General features: G+C 43.8%; 1 long non-coding RNA gene across 1 annotated transcript; it reads right to left on the bottom strand.

Annotated features, from left to right (window-relative positions):
* Positions 1–4,265: 4,265 nt before the first annotated feature.
* On the bottom strand, positions 4,266–21,992 carry LOC148687658 (uncharacterized). Its single transcript, XR_015950043.1, has 3 exons — positions 21,298–21,992; positions 17,870–17,934; positions 4,266–4,398 (listed from the first exon to the last, which is right to left on the bottom strand). It is a non-coding gene; the product is annotated as an uncharacterized LOC148687658 (long non-coding RNA).
* Between the last annotated feature and the right edge of the window lie 971 nt (positions 21,993–22,963).

Genomic DNA, 22,963 nt, shown 5'->3' with positions numbered 1-22,963 from the left:
ACTAGAGTCGGCAAATGAAACTCTTTGGAACTTGTCAACATTTTTGGTACTTCCCCTGTCTCAGTGAAAATTGTCACTGCACAAGCAGCTCTTTTGACGTTTCAGCACTTTCACTTCCAGTCAAAGGCAGAACCAAGAAATGAAGATGCAATAAAATAAACTTCAAAGCACAGCAGTATCTCCACATGGTTCAGGAGGGGGTCAGTCCAACGAGCATAGAGAGGTGGATCCCTCCCATAATTTTATAATAATAAAAATCATAATACATAATATGGAAATAAAACATGAGAATATAAGCAAGGAAGTCACAACAACCTTGTTGAAAATTACATTATTAAAGTTAATTAAAACATCAGCTCTGCTGAAAGTCTGGCTCCACTGGGCGGCTACTCCACCTGGACTGCTTCCATTCCAGCTGCTCATTATAAGAAGAGCTATTTAACTTTAATAATTGATGCCTGAGGTTGCTTTCTTTCTCACCCTCTTCCTTCCCCTTCCCCATCTCCTTTTGTGTCATGCCTTTTTAGATTGTAAGCCTGTGGGCAGGGTCTGTCTCATTTCAGTTGACTGTTTGTAATCTGTTTTTGGAGTCATTTTGGATGCAGAGTGATCTGCAGAATCACCATCATAATCTTTGGAGGTTATCCTCCAGGTGCCCCCCCCCCTTCTTAAGTGAGGCAGGTGACAAGAGAAGATACGGGCGGTGGGGGCGGTGCGCCCCGGGCGATGCGATCCCCGCCCCCAAAACGCGCACCCCGCCCCTGCGTGCGACGCGCCCCACCCCAAAACACGCGCCATGTCACGCCACAAAACGCGCAGCACGTCATTGCGCACGGCACACCCCACCCCCAAAACGCGCACCACGTCACTGCGCATGGCATGGCATGCCCTGCCCCCAAAACGTGCGCCTGCTTGGTTATGGTGCTCTGGCTATATGGGATGCTCTCCCTAGCATTAAAAACACCCCTCAAGGTGGCTTGCAACAAATATTTATTTTGGGTGTTTGTATCCCCATCCTTCAACAAATTTGCAGGCTTCCTTACAAAATATTATTTAAATAAAACATAAGAGAATGAACAGTTTAAAAATTAAAAAGACAACGGCAGAGAAAAATAAGAGGTAGGAAAAAATATATCCAAAGAGTCAATAAAACAATCATCACTTGCCAAAAAAAGGAAAGAGTTTCAAAAAAACACCAAAGAAGCATGGGAGAGTGAGTGAGTGTGGGCATCCTTAGGCAAGACATTCCATAGCCCAGGCACAAACTCAGAGAAAACCTTTTCATATGCCCACACTAAAAGCATCTCACATATCTGTGGGACACAATGTACAGACTGGCTAGTTTAATAAGCAAGCAGACTCATATGAGAGGTGATGGGTTTCAGGTATTCCAGTCTTAAGCCATTGAGGGCTTTAGATAATACTGTACTTTTCCATGTATAAGATGAGTTTTTTTTACTAGAAAGTTATGTTAAAAATTGGGGCTCGTCTTATACACTGATAGTGCAGAAGGGGGATGTGGGATTGGTTGCTGTAGCGTGTCAGAGATTGTGAGCAGCTATTGGGTGTGTTATTGGGTGTGTTATTGGGTGTGTTATCGGTTGTCGAACGTAATCCGTTCTGGAAGACTGTTCGACTTCTGAAATGTTCAGCAGCCGAGGCGCAATGGGCAGTTGGCAATTTCAACGGCGAAAATGGAGAAACGCACCTCAGAAGCCGGTCAACTTCCGAGTCACATTTGAAAATGGAAGCAATTACTTTTGGGTTTTCAGCGTTCGAAAACTGAAATGTTCGGCTTCTGAGATGCTCGAAAACTGAGGTTCCACCGTACTTCATGTTATACCTGAAGCGCTTTGGCCCTGGAAGCCAGTGCTAAAGTGGTCACTACTACCATGGATCAGGGCCTACCTGCTCTGTAGATAATAGAGCACTGTTCTCTAGGCTTCACCAGGCCATAGCTGTCAAGTTCTCCCTTTTTTCAAGGGAAATTCCCTTATGCTGAATAGGCTTCCTCACGAGAAAAGGGAAAACTTGACAGCTATGCACCAGGCACTAGAATAATTTCTATGTAAAAACTCTTCTTTGTATTTAAACTGTGTTTGCAGCCACAATCCTGCTTTTGTGCTGTTCTTTTCAGCTAATTAGCGAGCCTCTGCCAGCTTGTTGTCCATCTTGAGGAGTTCACTCCTTGTTGCTAGGGCACACTGACATGCACCAGTGGTACTAGTTTCAAAGAGATGTGGGGGACTGTAGAGAGAAAGGGCTGATCAAACAAAATGTGTTCTTTTTTCTTTTTTTAAACCATCTTTTTTGGCAAGGCTGAAAAGTTTGCAATGGAGGGGGGGGGAAATGGGTGAATGATAAGGCCTTAAAAAGCTCATTAATTTGAGGCAAGCTAAGCTATGCTGGCGAGTTATCTTATCCTTCCCCAAAATAGACTTTTATCAAAATGGGAGGGCAAGGACCTAAAATGGTTTGTGCCTTTAAAAAAGTAATTAGTTCCTAAGGATTTTGTTGTTGCTAGTAATATTATTGTGTGGCCGGGTGTTTTAAGATGGAGCTGTAGCCTGTTGAAAGTACTGTATCTGCACAGCAACCAACAGTGTCCTAACTTACTTTTTGTCTTATAGCCTGGTCTAGATTCTAGCCAATTCATCAGCCAATGTCATCACGTTCTGTTAGCATCTTTCATTATTGCTAATTTCACATGCTCATAAAGCACATGCTAAACCCCCTCAATAGGGACCCAGGTGGCGCTGTGGGTTAAACCACTGAGCCTAGAGCTTGCTGATCAGAAGGTCAGCGGTTCGAATCCCTGTGACGGGGTGAGCTCCCGTTGCTTGGTCCCAGCTCCTGCCAACCTAGCAGTTCGAAAGCACGTCAAAATGCAAGTAGATAAATAGGGACCGCTACAGCGGGAAGGTAAATGGCGTTTCCATGTGCTGCTCTGGTTTGCCAGAAGCGGCTTTGTCATGCTGGCCACATGACCTGGAAGCTGTACGCCGGCTCCCTCGGCCAATAATGCGAGATGAGCGCGCAACCCCAGAGTCGGTCACGACTGGACCTAATGGTCAGGGGTCCCTTTACCTTTACCTAAACCCCCTCAATATTTGGACATCTAACTGCCGTAGTGATTTTGACTCCCCACCCCCACCCTCATAACGATTAGCCTTTACACCCTAGCCTCTCCACACAAAGGAGGAACTAAGAAGGGGGGGAAAGCCATAGCTCAGTACTTTGCATACAGAAGGTCCAAGATTCAATCCCTAGCATCTCCAGGTAGGGCCAATAAAGGCTGAAACACTGAAGGAACACTACCAGTCGATGTAGACAATACTGAGCTAGATGGACAAATGGTCTGACTCAGTATCCTGGGGTCCTATGTCATCATTGTCTCTGAAATACCACTATGATTGCAGTCTTTCCACACCCCTAAAGCCCCATGGATTTCCAATAGTGAGGAAGGCAGTTTCTGCACGTGGTGTAGAGGGAATGTGGAGCAGATGGGGCTTGTCAACCTGGGAAGATAGTTCATCCAGAATAAGAATAACTCTGATTCTAAACCTCTTCTGCTGTGTGGGATATCTTTGTGGGAAGGAGTAAACCTACACAAGTCTGGAGTCCCTAAAACGGTTGGTTGGTGTCTTGTGTGCTTTCTTCCAGCAACTCCTGCAGCCAAGTTGGTGCCAAAGTTATTGCTCTGTTTTCCTTTGGACCACACCAGTGAGGCTGAGAGAGAGAGATCATCTGAGCAGCCCTTGACCTCCATACACATTGTCCAGGCTTGCGCCCTAGGAAGGTCCCGTGGGTGCAGTTAATACAGAGGTTTGACTTCACCCCCAGAGGTGCACTCCATTACCTCTTAAGACAGATGGAGCCCAACAACATTGAGATAAAATCCACATTAATTTTTAATTGTTTTTCCACATAAAACTGCAAAATATAAACAAGAACATACCTACCCATAAAATATACATTTAAATACTATTTTGTGATAAAATATGCATTAAGTGGTTAAATAGGAATTTCCACATTCTTTTTAAGAATGGCAGGAATGGGATAGAACCGACTTATTAATGAACTTGTGCAAAACTAACATGGACCAGAAATAGATGGATCTGTCCATCCCTAGTTAACATCTCTGCTCAGTTGTGAAGCTCACTGAGCAGTCCTGGGAAAATCACTTATTTCTCAGTAACCTAACATATCTCCTTGGGTTGTTGAGGGAGTAAGACCAAATTAGGCATTAGGTGCTTAACTGCGGTAATTGTCCCTATAAAGAAAGGGTGCACAGAATTTAAAGTACGATGGAGGTGGGAGGGTGCTGAGTCCTCTCCTAAGATCCTCTCCCAGCTGCTGCTCTCCAGATGTTTTTCTTCCAGGGGAGTGACTTCTGATCTGGAAAAGAAAAAGCCCTGTGTTTTAAATCACCACCTTGTTTAAATCACCACCTTTATAAGGATTCTGCTGTAACCCAATTCTGACACATGGGTCTCTTGTCCTCATGCCAAAACTCCCAAGTCCTCAGAGAAAGGGTGGATACCTGCATAAATGACTGAGGACTGCTTCTCAGTCTGTTTTGGACTCATTTTTCATGAGTGGTGAATTATTTATTTATTGTCACAGTGAATTGAAAAATGGAGGGAGGGTTAAATTGACCTCTGGGGATTCCACCGTTAACACAAACCACAGCTTTCTCACACACCATAGCTACAAATAATAGTTGCTGATGCATTTTCAGTCCTGTGCTAAACTGGAAATTGGGCCCAAGTCCAATGTCGAGAGCTTAGATGATTACTTCATTATCTTTTATGAGGAAAGGGAAGAAAATATGGCAAAAGGCAAAAACTGATACGGTGTGTGGTGAAAGAGCTGCGATTGGTTACAAGCAGCTGTAGGAAGGCTTGACTTAAAATGGGGCCATGGCTCGGGGGGGGGCAATCTATGCCTACATCATCCATGGCACTATGCCCAAGGTAGAGCCAGGTGGCTCGGTGGTTGTGTGGCACAGAAACAAAAACATGAGGTTATGGTAGGCCACATAGTTAGCTAAAACTGTAAGTGGTCACCCCAGGACAGTAGAATTTGGGCAGGAACTGGGCAGGCTTCAGCAACTGGGTGAGGAGCTACAGATAGGGGTAGGAAAGTGGAAGAGGAGGGAAGACAAGACACAGTGAAGGGAACCCATTGATATTTATTCTGTAGAGCTGTGCCTCCACCATGTCAACAGAGAAGGTAATGCTTTGTTTTCCCATGTGCTGTTTCCATTTCTTAAATTAGACTCCTGGGTTGCTATTAGCTAGGGGAGAAGAAGACAGACAGAATACAAATAACTGGCTTTCTTGGTAGGCTTTGGGGGTGATTTAAATTGGGGAAACAGTAGGGTTGCCATATTGCATATTTGGGGCAAATTTGTTGAGCTTTTTTGGCAAAATCTCCAAAATGTTTTGGAGGGATTTTGGGGGGGGGAATTTGCCAAAAAACAAACAAACAAACCCTACATTTCCAACATGGGTTTCCATACGCCCAGGTTTCCCCGGACAACTTGGACGATTTTTGGAAATTCTGCCCAGATGCTATTTCTGGTGGACAAATCCCGGCTATGTCCAGGAAGTTCCAGACGTATGTCAGTCCAAGGAAACAGCATGGTTGGAAAAGCTTTCTCCTAGTACTGCAGCTCTGATCCAACTCCATTTTTGGGGCAACTGCTTTTAAGTGAACACCAAGATGTCAGGAGATCAAATCCTGCACCTCACATCTTTGGTCCCAAGAAAACAAATGTACTGAAAAGAGTGGGGAGGGGAGGGAGACTAAGTGAGAAGCTTCTAAAACGTGGTCTGTTGTCTGCAGCTCCTGAAGGAAGCCCACACAAAGAGAGGATGCTTTTTAGGGGTTCTGTCTGCTTTTGACAGTCTGCTTTTTTAATGGCACCATCTCCCTCTGAGCAAACAGGAGTTTGGGCCTGGGGCCTGATCATGGACGTACCCAGGATCAAAACTAGGGGGGGGCATGCCAGCCACCCCCCCACCCCCAGCCACCCGATTGGCTGGCTGGCAATGACGTGGCTGGGATCCCCCAGGAGGCGTGGAAGGGGGCCGTTTCCAGCCATTGCCGAGGCGGCACACAGAGCCACCCGCGCTTGTGCTTCTGCCTCGCCTGCTCCTTTACCGGCAGCGGTGACTAAAACGAGGCAGCAGCAGCGAAGCTGCCTCCGTCGAGGGAAACCTGGACCTGGGCTAACTTCAGCCCACACTCCTTCAAGTCACAGCGAGCACAGCACAGAAAGTGCTGCCCCACAATGCTCTGCGGCACCTCATTTGCTGCCGCTGCTGCCGTTTCGCTTCAGCCGAGCAGGCTGAGGCGGAGCACAGCTAGCAGCGTCCCTGCCTGTCATGCTGTGCTCTCCCTTTTTTTGCTTCTGGGGGGCAGCGGCCCCCCTGCCCCGTGCTGGGTATGCCCATGGGCCTGATAGCAATCACTTCAGTATTCATCTCTTGACACTCAGCACCCATTCACCTGTAGCTGCACACAAGGCAGCAGCCACTACCCTTCTCTTCCTAGTCAAGGGGTCCTGGTTCTCAGCTCCTCCAAGAATTCCATTCCATGTTCAAACAAAGCAAGAAGCAAGTTGTGCAGGTAAACTGCAGGGGTGTCTGCCTTCTCATGGAATGCAGAGTGTTATTTACGTTCAACAGATGTTTTAAGTGCAGATCTTTAAATAGGCAGCCACCCCTTTTTGTTACAGTAATCCCTTCTCCCTTCTCTGCTCCTATAGTTTACCCCAAGCCATAGGACCAAACAGTGTCCCTTGTTGCATGAGGAGGACAGGATTTTCCACATGGCAGCTCAGCCTGAGAACAGTGCCTGAATGTTTGATCTCATTCAGGTATCAGACATCCCTCTGCAGGCTGCTGTAAAGCAATCCGTTCCAGCTGAAGGCTTTTCTCTGAAGGAGGATCAGTTGTTAGAAGAGACAAGCTGAAGCAGGGAGCTGGAAATTCCAGGAGAGAAAAGACACCACATGCTAAGGATTCTTTACTTCCTTCATGTGTGTGTGGGGGGGGAGAGGGAGAGAGAGAGAGTGAGTGAGTGAGTTATGAAACCCACCAGCTTGCCTACTATGCAGTTTATCCATATGATCCGTCACGGACCAATTTTCAAAATTAAGTTCTTAATTTTATGTGACAGTTCATGGCCAAATTACAAGTGACACTGAGTCACATGTAGTTGCCCCTGCTTGCTTGGTGTTTCGTTTTGTTTAGGAAAAGCAACCATGGGGGCTGGACAGAAGGACAGAAGAAGGAATTGTGTGTGTGGAGGGGGGCACGTTTAAGTTTTCCTTTCTTGTTTCCCCCCACAATGAATGTCAAACCTCCCCCCATCTGCTTTCTCCCTCACAGGGGAGAAAAGACAAGGATTCCTGCCCTTCTCCATCTCTCATTCCCTTGTAAAGTCTAATCCAAACAATCACCGCACTGTGTCTCTTGCCATCCAAGGATGGGAGGTAGAAGAGGGAAAATGCACAGCACAGCTGATTTCAGTGTAATTCACGCTAGAAAAGAGATAGAAAGCAATCCGTGTCAGCTCTGTCTTTCTTAAAATATTTAATCTGGCCTTTAGTATACATGTAAAACAGGATTGTTTTAGGATGGTAGGAATAACTGCCATATATGCTTAGACAGATAGCAGCTTATTTAAATAAATAAAATAAAATAAAGTTTGCTGTGTTACTTATATAAAGCATGAGACGTGCATTTTATGGTAATACAGTCGTACCTTGGTTCTCGAACAGAATGCGTTCCAGGAGTCAGTTCAAACTGCAATGGTTGGCTCGTGGTATACCACGATGTTGAAAACCTAATGTCGCCCAGCCCTACTAGAGAGGGCTTCATCACTGGTCCAGATCATGACTGGGTATGCTGCATGCCACTGTAAGCCTGCCCAAAGTGAATTGAGTGTAATGACACACTCATTCTGGAGCTTTAGTTAGACAACCTGTTTGTCAATAATAATTAGCCTTTACTGTTCTCTGGACTTAAGTGCACGACCACCCGCCCCCCCCCCTTGAATTTGTTATTTTTTATTTTTAAGCAGTGATTAGTCTTCCCCTTTGTCTTTCAGTGCAACCACAGTTCAAGTCCCTTAACCAAATATTTAGCAGTCCAGCTTCTGGGCCTGTAAGGGCCTGCCTGAGATCTTGTTGAGCAGCTGCCAATTAATTAGACAATGCTGGGCCGATCAGACCAATGGCCTGACTCCCATCTTCATAAAGTATGCACTGCAGAAGAAGAAGGGAAATGGAAACCGGATTTTGAGAAGTGGACTGCACACGATTGGGAGTAAATGCAGCTGTGTATACTCTGTGCTTTGCTAGGGGGTTTACTTATAGGGGTAAAGAAGAAGAGTAAGCTAAAGGAGGCTATCGGCAGAAGGAGAAATCTGAAGGATAAAAGAAAAGCGATGCAGTTTAAAGGAAGCATCCAAGGATTAAGGAAGTTTATGTAAAGCTTGGTAGCGTTAAAAGAGGGAAATGAATGATACTTTTTAACCCCTATTTGCAAACCCCTAGCAAATTGCATAGTACATGCATCTGTATTTGTTTACAATTTTGTTGTATCCTCAGTCTCTCAGGTTACTTTCCCATTCCCTCTAATTGTGTGCCTATTTGATGCTGCTGTATTTAACACTTTATTATGAATTGTTTGCTCCCATGAGAATTTAGGAATTTAGCAGTGTGTAAGTAAAGCTTGCTTATTTGTTTATTTATAATAGTACAGAAGGGTGGTGTAAGGGTGACTCCCTACAGGGAGCCAGCCCCCATCATCCTAACGTCCACCTCGCCAAGCACAGGGAGCAGCAGTGGCTCTGAATCAGCCAGGGGAGAGGAGAGAGGAGAGAGACTCAGAGGGAGAGAGAAGCCAGCGTGCGGAACGCTGGGAAAGCTCAGGGGAGGAGAAATGTAGGCAAGGGCTCAAGGATGCTGGAGAGCCCTTCCACCACCTTGACAGGGCGGAGGCCTAGAGGGCATCACTCCTTCCGGCGCAAGAGTTAAGGAGAGCACCGTGACACAGGTCAAGGGGGAGGCGTTTTGGGGTGCCCCAACTACTTTGCTGGCATAGGAACAAACGTACACCATTGCCGGATTCTGATTTGGAATGAGAGGTCATGTTTTAAGCTGTCTCTGCACTGTATATACTTTGCACAATAAAAGTCTTTAAAGACAAACTGGACTCAAGCGGAGTTACTCTAGAGTAGCCACGACGACCCTCTGACAGGTGGGGTTTAATTTTGATGCACAGTTAGTGAATCCTACTATTGGCTCCTCTGTATTGTGTGATACTATGAGTGGCAGTTGCTTTTTAGGGTCTTATGTTGGTGCTTCTAAGATTGGCTACCTAAGATTCTTTCAACTGGAGATGTCATGGATAATCCTGAAGCAAAAAGCTGTACTTTTAAATACCTGGCAAAGTACAAGAGCTGAGTTAGTAGATTAAACCAAGACTATTAAGAGATATATCCCCAGCGTCCTCTATGATCTTCACTGACACAATTTCTGAAGGTCATTTTGCGGATCAAACACAGCTTTATTGTCACCCCTACAAATGCACTGTCATCATCCTACAAATGCTGCCCATCTAGTGGCTGCCTGGATCATTTGTGTGGTCAGGCCAGGCCCATGGCAAGCATCTCAGCTGGCTGTCAAGAAGGATAACTAACCATTGGAGAGGTTTGAGAAGAGCCTTAATATGGCCAAGGCAGCTGGAAAGGTAAATAAAGAAGGGCTGATTCATGCAACCATTTTTAATGTGGTGAAGCCACCCAATTTATTGAGTTTTTTGGCATGCTGAGCAGTCTTGGTCTGGTATCAGGGGAAGTTCAAGAGCTGCCATTGTTTTATTTACTTTATTCCAAAGATAGAACCTCATGTTTATATGAATACAAGATGCCTTGTAAAGTTCCAAAAATAGTCTCCACTTTCAGCTGAATATATCAAGACTATTCCCTAGAAAGGGGGTGTAGTTGTATCTGCGTTTCCCGTAATTCCTGGTGTGGCCTGGAAGCTAGAGCAGAAGTTTGGCTATGCAGTGATAATTTTCTTTATTTATTTTTTGCCCTTTAAATTATTAAAATTAATTTTAATAATTTCATCCCTCATAGATTTTATTGCAAAAATCTATACTGAAGCCTAAACCTGATCTGTATGTCTCTTTTCCTATCTTGTTATCTTGTCCCCAGCTTATTATAGTGTCTTCCTGTCACTATTTCCCCTAAAGTGTGATGCTTTTTGAGTTGCCTTGTGGTGAAGATATACAGGGATGATGCCATCTAAGACTCAGGGAACGATTCAAATACTGTGGTACCTCAGTTTAAGAACAGCCCTGTTTAAGAACTATTGGGTTTACGAACTCTGCAAAACCAGAAGTAGTGTCCCGGTTTGCGAACTTTACCTCAGTCTAAGAATAGAATCTGAACAGTGGAAGGGCACCAATGGCGGGAGGCCTCATTAGGGAAAGCGTGCCTTGGTTTAAGAACGGTTTCGGTTTATGAACGGACTTCTGCAACGGATTAAGTTCGGAAACCAAGGTACCACTGTATGTTGGAACGGCAGGTGAGCTGAAAAATGCAGTTTTGCCAAATTTATCAGTCTGTGATTTCTGCAATTTGGATTCTGCTTACAGCCCTAATTCTGTGTTTAGCCAAGTGTTTGTGCATCTTGGCACTTGGAAATACTCCTGCTATTAGCTGAAGTGTACTGTTTCCTTTTAGCGTTTTACCTTATATTAGTGTTCTAACTTTAATACAGTATATACAGTATAAGCAGCCTTGAGCATATGTTCCTGGACTACAGAGTAGGATATAAAATGTAAAATAGGTAAATAAGGTCACAGAGCCTGGGCACACAAGATACTATATTCCACTGAGGTTCAGCCGCCCGCCCCCTGCACACACAATGGCCCCCACACACAAGTTTCTGAAGCCATGAGCTCGAAAACCACATCTGAAGAGGTCTCAAGCCTTTAGTTATATTCCCTTACTTACATATCTCGACTTGTGCAGTGCATGGCTTGTGTTTACTTTGTTGCCATGCCTTGTTTTTAACTTTGGCTTATGGTTGATGCAATTATAAAACAAAACTAAAATCTCAACATGACTTATGAAGTACTATCATCATCATTTAAAATTCTGGGATTTAGCAGAATTGTTTTTACAGTAGTTGACCAAGATGAAAGATGACGCAGATGTGTCATTTCACCTAGGAACTAAACAGCTGACTCTGTAACATAGCACAGCAAGAACAAAAGATGCTGCATACCAAGGGTGAGGGTTCAGAGCCAAGGAAGCAAGAGGCTTCTCTGCTTTGGAGTCCATTCTTTGAAATGTGTGGTTTTTGTCCTTCGCAGTGATCCCAAAGGTGTAGTGTGAATCACCCATCACTGCAGTCTCAGCTGAAATCCACTTGCTCTTGATTAAGGAACTCAGAAAATGAATTCTCATCTTTTGCAAAACTAATTAGCATTAAATAAGTAAATAAATAAATTAAAAATTTTGTACACCACCCTATACCCATAGATCTCAGGGCGGTTTACAACATATCTGTCACATTTTATTTGTACTACTATGTCTTGATGTAAATAACATCAAAAGTGCTTGAGAAAGGAGCTGATGATTCAGGTTCCATATTCCCTATTGCTACACAGTTGCTGCTGTAATATAGGTGACATCTTCTAGGGTTGAGTACATGCTTTGTATGCAGAAGATCCCAGATCCAATTCCTGGTACATTGCCATTTAAAAGGGTCTCAGCTAACCAAGCTTGAAATTACTTCTCTTTGCATGGGACCCTGGAGAGCTGCTGCAAATAAGAACATATGAGTTTGACCAGGCATCCCCGAAGTTTGGGGATGCCTGGTCAAACTCATTTTTGTGGCTTCAAGAACAGTGTCCAACCATCTCGTCCTCTGTCGTCCCCTTCTCCTTGTGCCCTCATTCTTTCCCAACATCAGGGGCTTTTCCAGGGAGTCTTCCCTTCTCATGAAGTGGCCAAAGTATTGGAGCCTCAGCTTCAGGATCTGTCCTTCCAGTGAGCACTCAGGGCTGATTACCTTAAGAATGGATAGGTTTGATCTTCTTGCAGTCCATGGGACTCCCAAGAGTCTCCTCCAGCACCATAATTCAAAAGCATCAATTCTTCGGCGATCAGCCTTCTTTATGGTCCAGCTCTCACTTCCATACATCATTACTGGGAAAACCATAGCTTTAACTGTACGGACTTTCATCAGCAAGGTGATGTCTCTGCTTTTTAAGATGCTGTCTAGGTTTGTCATTGCTTTTCTCCCAAGAAGCAGGCGTCTTTTAGTTTCATGACTGCTGTCACCATCTGCAGTGATCATAGAACCCAAGAAAAGTAAAATCTCTCACTGCACACATAGGCTTCTTTAAAGAAACTCCTCTCTTGGAAGCAGTCGCAATAGTGGCAAGAAGGGAGAAGAGCGATTAGAGGGAGAGAAGAGGGCCACTAAGTCCTCTGTGCTGCTTCATTCCTTGTGTCCCCTAATGTTGCAAAATTCAGTATGCAATTTATTGTCCGTACAAGGGAAAGCAACTCACACAAATGCATCACCCAAGGTTCCCAGTGCAACTAACTGGCTGTGGATCTATTGGCATGTGGGTTCCCAGACCATGCATTACAAACTTGAGGTTGGCTGCTGGAGTGAGGAAAACACAAACCATGTACACACCATACTTTTAAAGCACATTCCCCTTCTCTAACAATTATGGGAACTGGAGTTTGCTACTCACAGAGCTACAAATCCCACCACCATTACATTGACAAACTACGGTTCTCAGGATTTGGGGGTGGGGAGAGAGGAGTGTGCTTTGCATGTATTTTGTGTCCACAGTCACATTCCCCAAACACCATCATCATAATAATTTATTATTTATACCCCAGCCACTCTGGGCGGTTTCCAAGAAAAGATTAAAAATACATTAAAACACTTATCTTCCCTCCCTTCTAGCCCAACAATGGGATCCTGCTGGCTCAGTAGGTGCAGGCTTAGCTGAGTGAGACACAGCTCTCTCCCACGGTGCTCTGGCTGAGGAGGCACACAAGGCGATTTAGCTGGGCAGGACAGCACCTTTTTGTTAGAAGGTGGGAACTAGTTAATACGCAGCTGCCGTCACTCTTGATTCACCAGAGCCTTAGTTTGCTGAGGTCAGTGAGTGAGGCTGCCAAGCAGGCTTGAGATTCCACACACCTCTTCCGATAAATTAAGTTACTGGCTTCCAGGACATAACTGCTGATAGGAAAGAAACAGCAAACAGTGTGGCCATGCCAAAAAGAAACACACAATCCAGCAAGTTATATCAGGATAGTTTCTAAAACAGTTGGGCGTATGAATAGGGAGGTCACTTGGACCTATCTTTAGAATTCCATTGGGTGCATTGAGGGCCAAGCTAGATGATATGTTAACTTCATAGCCATGCTCTTAAGTACAGCGTATCTTGAGAGGACCCAATATGTTACTTACATATACTGTAACACCCTAAACAACGTTGGGCCAGGTTATTGGAAACACTGACTTCCCATCTGTTGCCCTATAAGAGCATTATAAGATCAGTCATGCTGCTGCTCAATGATTACTGACTTGTAGTAATGCAAAGGCAGGATTTCTTATTGATTGTGCACAGGATCTATAGAATGTCCTCCCTGTTGACATTTGAGATTTGAGAATCTGTATTGGCATTCCTCCAGCTCTTGAAGACACATCTGTTTATACCAGCATTTTCCTGATCCCTTGACCTGGATCTCCTGTTTTTGCTGTTGTATTATTTTTATGATACTGCTTCATGGTGTGTTTTAATCATAGTTATAATTATGATTAAATCATATAATTAATCATAATTAGTATATTTGCCTTTTATATTTTGTAAACAGCTTAGAAGTCAGTTCAGACATGGAGCAGCATATAACAACAAAAACATCAACAAAAATAATAAATGGTTTTTTTTGGGGGGGTTAACCGTTTATCTCCCACATGGTCCCAATCAGATTGGTATACCTGTGATTGCAATTTGTGTAAGAAAAATAAAGCAAATGGGAGTCGTCCCCCCCATCCTAATAGTTAGCATGCAGAAAGGGGGTGAGCCAAGTCAGGGCCTTGGCAATGGGCAAGCTGCCATGCTAGGTTCCTGATCCGAATCAGGCCTTCTGTGCTAGCAATCTGTGTAACAAAAACAATCCTGCATTTTAGAGCATAGATATGGAGCTAATATATCATCTAGTTTGACTCCCTCAAAAATAGTGAGGGACCCAGGTGGCGCTGTGGTTAAACCACTGAGCCTAGGGCTTGCTGATCAGAAGGTCGGCGGTTCGAATCCCTGTAACGGGGTGAGCTCCCGTTGCTCGGTCCCAGCTCCTGCCAACCTAGCAGTTCGAAAGCACGTCAAAATGCAAGTAGATAAATAGGAACCGCTACAGCGGGAAGGTAAACGGTGTTTCCATGTGCTGCTCTGGTTTGCCAGAAGCAGCTTTGTCATGCTGGCCACATGACCTGGAAGCTATACGCCGGCTCCCTCGGCCAATAATGCGAGATGAGCGCGCAACCCCAGAGTCGGTCACGACTGGACCTAATGGTCAGGGGTCCCTTTACCTTTACCTTTACCTATTACTTAATAAATAAATGAAGGTTTTTATTCTGAGCTCCCACGTGCCCCATGATACCCCAAGGAAACCATGGAGTCAAAGGGAATTTAGGTTGACCAATTCATGTATGCAAACGCTCACCTCTGCTTTTCTGCAGCAATGTGGCATCAGGAGTGGGTAGTTTGCAGGGAGGAAGTGGTGGAGAGGCGAAGAAGTGCTTAAACCAGTTGGGGGAAACCTTTGGCCCTTTAGATGTTGCTGAACTACGAGTCCCATCAGCCCTGGCAAGCATGACCAATGGGCAGGTATGACAAGAGCGGACGTTTAGCAACATCTGGAGGGAAGGTTGTCTTCCTTTGCAGCTTCCCCAGCTGTTTTTCTCCTGTAGCCCCTTCTCCAAATAACACTTTGAGTCTTTAGAGAAGGAGCTGCATCATCTAGCAAAGTACCTTGAAGTCCATGTTTATACTTGAGCAACAGCTATACCACCATTATCTGCTAGTTAGGAGATGTACCTTTCCAATTCCAGTTTTGTCTGTGAATACAGAACATGAACATGTGCCCTCAAATAGTTGCAAATGTGGCTTTCTGTGCTGACTCAAAAATTAGTTTGAGTAGTAAAGAAAAACCCAGCCTCTTAACTTGTTATGGAAGTATACCCAATTTTTGAATCAGAGGCGAGCAAGAGAGGAGCTGGCCTCTTCCTTTCTGTTAACTGCAATTTTTACAAGGCTACGGAGTGGATACAGTTTGGCTAAAGTTTGTCGGAGTTTAGGACAGGGGTTGTGGATTTAATTAACACCCCCTTTCTTCCTGCTCCCTCAGTAATTTGAGCACTGTGTATAACTATTCTAATCCAGGACAATTAACAGTAACTTTTAAGTGTTTTTATGTTCTGAACACACTTGAAAATAAATACTGATTTAAGCCCTTCTTTCAGCTGAACGTTTGCCAAAAGCCACATTATTCACAGATCCCACTGTACATGCAGCTACTCAGCTCTGTCCTTTGTCACCTATAAAATCAAAAGCTCCAGTTTCTTCCATTCTTCTCACAGGGGCCCCAAACTGTCTGGGACTTGGCTGTGGGAATATAGGGGTGTTGAGGCAAACACAAACCCTTTCCTAGAAGCTTGGCCTCATAAACACAGACAGTGGTTGATGGAATAACAGCTTCACACTAGGCTAGATATAGGGATTTGCTGCTAAAATGTTTCTACAGAGCTCAACAGCACTCATTTTACAAAACCTGAAATCCGTTTTATTTGAGATCCAATGGAAATTCTAATTTGGACCCTAAATGGAATCCACACATGGAAATAGAGCATTAGAGATGATGGTTTGTTTGCAGATTCCAACATGGCCCTATAATGAACAGTAGAATAAATACAGACAGTTTGAGCTCCATAGAGAACAAGTAGTTGACCCAGTGTCCTTTGCAAGAGGGGAAAAAAAACCAGCAGCTAATAGCAAACTTCTGGAGCTTGTTGATCCTGTGTCAGTATTTGCTGCAAGTTCCAAATTGTGAAATCTCTCCACGATGTGGGACAGATGTTGTGGCAAAGAAAATAAAAACAAACAGACATCAGGCTGGGAAAGGCAGAGACTAAAATGACACCATGTTCTAATTCCCTGTGGGACAGCTCCATGCAGCTTTCCAAATGACTGGACCAACGAGCAATTGGAGACTGAACAAGTCATATAAACAGAGCAGCTCAAGGTCTGCAATCAGTTCTGTGGAGTGTCTACAGTGCGAGCAGCAATTCCCGAAGGCAGGGGAGGAGGAAGGAATATCTTTGCTCGGGTGTCTTCTAAATGATCCTGACAATGTTGTGTCCAGAGCTGTTTGCGTAACAAAATGTACTCAAGTGGATTTCTTTACAAAGCGCACTCTGGTTCCTATGGCAGTAGATCAACAAAAGGATATTCAATTAATTCAGGCGAAGGAATTCCCTCTTGCAGAGGAACTAATTCAGAAGTGGAGGTAAGATAAGGGCAGAGATGTACCAAAGGAAAATAAATGGGTTTATTGTCCTTCATTCAGAAGAGAGGTATAGAGGAATCAACAGCAGCTGCAGCTAAGACAAAAAGAGGAAAGACTGAATAAATAGCCCAAAGAAGATAAGGACATTACATGCATCCTTCAGTCACTTGGACCTGGAAAAGTGACCTGAAAATACCCTAAACTTCAAGATAAATAAACTTCTCCCTCTCTCAAAATACTAGGATCAGGGTCCTCCAAGGAAGCTGAGTATTGGAAGATTCAGGACAGGACAAGAGGCAACACATACTGAAACTGAATAATTGGCTGCCACAAGATGGTGTGATGGCCACCAACATGGACAGCTTTAAAATGGGATTGGACAAATTCACAAGGGCTACTCCTCACCATGGATAAGTGTCCTTCCCCCAGTATTGGTGACAGTATATTCATGAATAACAGTTGCTGAAGAATTCAAATAGGGAAAGTGGTGTGCTCAGGTGTTGTGCTCAGGTCTTTCTGGTGGGTTTTCCATAGACGTCAGGTTGGCCACTGACATCAGTAATCCTTCTGCCGCCAGCAGGGACCACACCACCCTGAGACCAGACCACCCCAGAGCCCCATACCCCCTGGAGATCACACCGCCACCCCCACGGACCCACCCTGAGACCACCCCGCCCCACAATCTCCCGATGACAACTTCCAGCCCTCCCCGAGACCAACCCGCTCCGGAGATCCCGGGGCAGGCCAGACCACAGGCCAGACCCCGACACCGTCGCCACCGCCTACACAATGGAGACCGGGATACTCGCCTCCTTCCCTACTACCAAACAGACCGGACCACACCGACAACCCCACCCCCCATCAAAGGTAGGCAGGACCCCGCCGGGAGTCACGGGGATGAACCAGGGGGATACAGGGTGGGGGGTGGGGGGAGTCACAGGGATGAACCGAGGGGTGGGGGGAGGGGTGCAGGAAGGGGGATCAAAACAGTCACAGGGATATGTCGACCGATTGGGGGGAGGAAGGGCCACTGCAACGCGTGGCAGGGTACAGCTAGTAAAATATAGAGATCTTCTCAAGACACTTTCTCAAATGGGTTTCCCGTGTTTTCTGATCAGTTTGAAATTGCCATTAGAACAGCCAGGAGCTTTTCCTTTCCAGCAAGAACCCAGCCACAAATATAAAGGGAACATTCTGAAGCTGAAAGTTTGAAAAGAACACAGGGAAGATATTATTTTACCTGAATTGTTCATTTCATCTCCAACTACAGCTTGTAAAAGCTTAGTAACAGCAGGATTGTGTTATCTGAGGAAAACCAAAAACCAACCTTACTTAACCCATAGTTACTTAAAATATGTCCAACAATCAAAGACAATTGCCCTCCACTCTTATTAACTTAATGACAACAAATTATCTAGTTTAAATAGCCCAATATAGTCAGGTTAACAATTGACCAATCTGCTGATCAAACCAGAATGCTGGTTGTTCTCTAGACAGTGGCTTTGCACTACTTCAGAATGGAAGAGGGGGAATTGTGTAACTGTGTAAGTACTACGCCTTTGTAAAATAAATCTCTCCAATTTGGACCCAAGCTAAGTTAGTTGAACTTAAGTGCACTTAAAATCAATGGGGCAAGTTAATCATGACATACTGTAGTTTCCGAAGATGTCAATGGAATTTAACTTAAACTAACTATTTGGATCAATCCTTCTATATACAACATGCTAGGAGAAAGAATCCAAAACTAGCCTTTTCCACTGGAATATGATTTTCTAGCTGCAGGAGATTTTAGAAGCATTCAAATATGTTCCCCCACCATCTGTATTTTGAGTTCCATAAGTGCTGTATCATATGCTGATTCTGAACATGTAAATCATTATCAGAATCACAGCATCACCATCACAGGACTTGAAGAAATCTCAAAAGCAAATTAGTTCAAGCTTCTATGGTGAAGCAATGTTTGCAACAACTTAAGCTATCTCTCACTGATGCTTAACTTCTCATAAATGCCAGTCGGTAACTTGAGAACTTTCCTAAGCAATGTATTCCATCACCGTCACCAACAGCAGGCTTTCCATAGGCCAGCAATTTCCAGTTCCAGATATATTGTGGAATCTATACCTTTTACGGGATGTTCTACTTTCCAGTGTATCTTCTCTGGCCAGAATTCTGGGACTTCGACAAACCATGTTAGCTAGGGCTAATGGGACTTGTAGTCCAAAACTACAAGTTGGGGAAGGCTGACTTGTGTCTTTCTCTCTTAAGTGAAGCTTGACATGACATGACTCCATCTCGGGCCTAAAGAATACAAAGCCCCTGTTGTTTCCAGTGTCCTAGACCTAGATCTTTTGTGTCTACTAATAGGACCCAAAATAATATTTGACATTTTGCAACAATGCCACATTGCTGACACATTTGTGCTCACGTGATTGACTCTACTCCCAGAGTCTTCTCTGTGCTGCTGTTTAGCTATTTATCCCTGAATGAACAGGGTGGATGAAGCTTATGTTTTATTTTCCTAGCCATTGCTTGTTGGTAGCAAGCATGCTTTGCCTTGGGAATTCTCATGTTTAATCCTTGGCATTGCCATCTAAAACTATATTGGGCCTTGTACAGCCACTGCCAGTTAGAATAGACATGTTGAGATAGATGGTTCTGTGGTCTGACTTCATACAAAGCCGCTTCATATAGTACCCTCATTTATCAAGAAGTTCACAGAATCATAGAATTGTAGAGTTGGAAGGACCCTTAGGATCATCTAGTCGACCCCCCCTGCAATGTATCTGTCCCATATGGAGATCGAACCTGCAACCTTGGCATTATCAGCACCACACACAAACTAACTAACTAACTAACTAACTAACTAACTAACTAACTAACTAACTAACTAACTAACTAACTAACTGAGCTATCCAGTTGATGAATTTTACTGCAAGCCTCTCAAGTCTTTTCAGCCTACTAAGCTTTATTGTCAGCTATTGATCTGAATATTTCCCTTTTTGGTTTCTCATCATAGTATTAATATCACTGTTAAATACCAAATTTAAAAAGAAATTGAATGAGCTTTATGGGGATCAATATTAGGGCTTGTTTGCATGACAAAGAGCTTAATTTGAAACAGATTTCTTAAAATGGTGATAGTGTTGGGAAATATGTTCATTTTTCCCCTTTAATCCTCATCTTCTCTCTCTGAAGTTTGTCGTTTCCCAAACACTTGAGTACTGTCAAACTACAACACCACAGCAGCCCATAGGTCCACATATATCTGCATGCAGTGCTTTATACTTAAATAACTCAGGGCAATGTCTCAGCACATGAGACAAATCTACATAGTATTTGCAAATGCTCATGTATAGATGCAGATTTGGGTCTCTGAGCACATTAAGATGGTGAGTGGCTGGGGTTTCGCCTGCACTGTGCTTTGGAGCATGCCCAGCATCCATGTAGATAAAGGTTTCTTTAAATAAGTTTTACAAAATTGAGGAGGAGGGTGAAAGGAGTCTTGGGACCAATGCAAAAGACCCTGGGCATGCTTAAAGCCCCTGGGCCATCTTCTAATACTACCCTTAGTATACATAGACAGAATCGTGCAAATAAGGGACTGTAGTCAAATATATTGTGCTACGACACCCTTATGTACTTCTCCATATTGGTACACATATGAAGCATATCTGGTTAACAGACACCCACTTGTTGTTCTCTCCCTATGTAAAAGCTTCCACTGAAAGAGGAAGAGCGAGCGAGAAAATGAGCATGTACTGTCTGAACATCTTTTACTTGCAGAAAGGGGAACTTATGCGTAACTTGCATAGGAAACTCGGGCGGGGGGGGGGGTTCTCTTCACTTGGTATATCCAGCCAGATAACCATGAATAGGATTACCGTACCTGAAACATATGAGGCAGTCAAGCCTAATGCTGCCCCTAATGGAATACAGTGGCATTAACTGAGTGAATTCTTCATTGATTCCATGGTGATTATGTTGCACATTGCATGCATACACTTGCTTCCAGCATTTATCTTTTTAAAAAAAACCCTGTAAAAACGAGCTCCATATCACAGCAGATTACAGGGGTGCACCCAGCATTCCTTTCATAGTTAAATTAGGTTGCATGTTTTACCAAAACTTTCAAAGTGGGATGCTTAGAAGGTCGGTGGTTCGAATCCCTGCGACGGGGTGAGCTCCCGTTGCTCGGTCCCTGCTCCTGCCAGCCTAGCAGTTCGAAAGCACGTCAAAGTGCAAGTAGATAAATAGGTACCACTACAGCGGGAAGGTAAACGGCATTTCCGTGTGCTGCTCTGGTTTGCCAGAAGCAGCTTTGTCATGCCTGCCACATGACCTGGAAGCTGTACGCCAGCTCCCTTGGCCAATAACGCGAGATGAGCACCGCAACCCCAGAGTCGGTCATGACTGGACCTAATGGTCAGGGGACCCTTTACCTTTTTTACACTCTGTAAAGCCTGTAGGCATGTATGTATCATCTCCACCTTGCATATAATGTGTGGTGTGGCTTATGTGCCTGAGCTTAGAAAAAGGGGTACAGGAGTCATTTGCATATGAATGTATGCCACAAATCATATGCAACATTGCATGCACCAAAGGCAAGCAAATATGCACATCACCACACATCTAGCCTCGAGAATGACGAGCATCTGAACAAGCTCTTACCTTTGTGATGAATGAGGGTGGAATGTTTTTGCCCTTCCTTCCTCAGACAGAAAACCTCTCTAAAGCCATTGCTAATATGGTTTGCATCCATTAAAATTTGTACAGATTTACAATTGCTTATTCATTGAGCATTGAGGCTGACCTTAAGAAAAGAGAGAAAAATCACACATGCAACCACAAAACAAAACAAAACGCAGCTGGCCTGGTTAAAAGTCAGCCAAAGAGCAGCTTATTTACTTTCTTCTTCATTCACATCAGTATAGCATAGTTCTGGAAATGACTTTTTTTGTGCTATTCATGGCAGTGTCTATATTTGTGTGTTGTGGAAGAAAGTGGAGATATAACTCAAGAATATCAAGTTATCTATCCATATAATCATAAAACATATTTCCTCCATTGTAACTTCTTCATCTTGCCTTTATGCATCCGCAACACTGTTAATAACAATGATAATTATATAATCATCTTTCACTCAAGGATTCTATTCAGACTTCATAATCTTCACAAACATCTGTGGAGTATCCTTATCTTCTTTGTTATGCAGTTCCCTTTAAGCAAAACAAACTTTGACAATATCCATTTTCCCATGCTTAATCTTCTGGCTACTGCTCTGGCCCCATAGGCCTACTAAATACTGGAGAGAGAATGAACCTTATACCTGTGAAGCTTTTAAAATTTTATCCTGCAGAGGAAGATAACCTCTTAACAAAATACTTAAAATTTATGAAGTGTCAACAACATGAGAGTCAGGGTTACCTTCTTCCTCTCTCTCCAAATGTATCATCTCCAGAGAGCAGGTAGCAGATTCTGTGCTGTGCTTGACCCTAAGAGTGCCACTGTCAGAGAAGAAAATACTTTTGTTATTTGGTTGTTTGTTGTGTAATTATTATTTGTTATTTACTAAGGACAGTTACATACCACCAAGCTCAAAAACTGAGCCACTCAATGTAACTTACAGGACAAATTAAAAACAAACATTCCAAATGGACAATCTACTGAGGGTGAGTTTACCAGGCAGTGTTTCTTGGTATGAGAAAAGGGACTTACAAAGGTATTCTACACCCTCTTTTCATTTGAAAAAGCTTAGGAAAGGATGTAACAGGAAAAGGAAAAGCTTCACGGGTTAGCAAAACACAAGTTGCAAAGAGGAATCTACTGCTTCTATTTAGTTTGGAGAGGCTCCTTAAAAATATATATTAATATTCTTGTTGATGTAGCATTTAAAACGGGTGCTTGACAACATCTACAAAACATGTCAAATACTATGTCCTACAACATCATTTCATTGGGTATTTCCAGACAACTTGTTTATTGAGCAGGTTAGCGAAGGTTAGATGCTGCTGCATCAAAGCCAATGTTATCCCACAGTTTCCAGTGCATTTTCCTATTACTTTTCTTTTTTGCAAAAGCCTGATCTTTGAGGGTAGCTGGTTCATTTCACAACACCTCCCAAACAACCGTAACTGCGCAACCTAAATTTGGTGGTATGTGACTGAATCCCACCCCGAAATAGCAACTGGGTGGAATCCCATTTTATGTTTTAAGCCCCAGTGACATCAATGGAGGTGCTAAGATGCATCAAGTTAATAAAAAGCCCACCAGGAGGGAAAATTAAATAAGTCACAAATAGATAGTAGATAGTGAACTTTGTAAGTTGCATGTTCAA

This window comes from Zootoca vivipara, chromosome 1 (assembly GCF_965207765.1).
Source record: "Zootoca vivipara chromosome 1, rZooViv2.hap1.1, whole genome shotgun sequence".
NCBI classification, from domain to species: Eukaryota; Metazoa; Chordata; class Lepidosauria; order Squamata; family Lacertidae; genus Zootoca; species Zootoca vivipara.
Note: the sequence above shows the minus strand (reverse complement) of the source record. Positions and strands in the feature narration are given on the sequence as shown.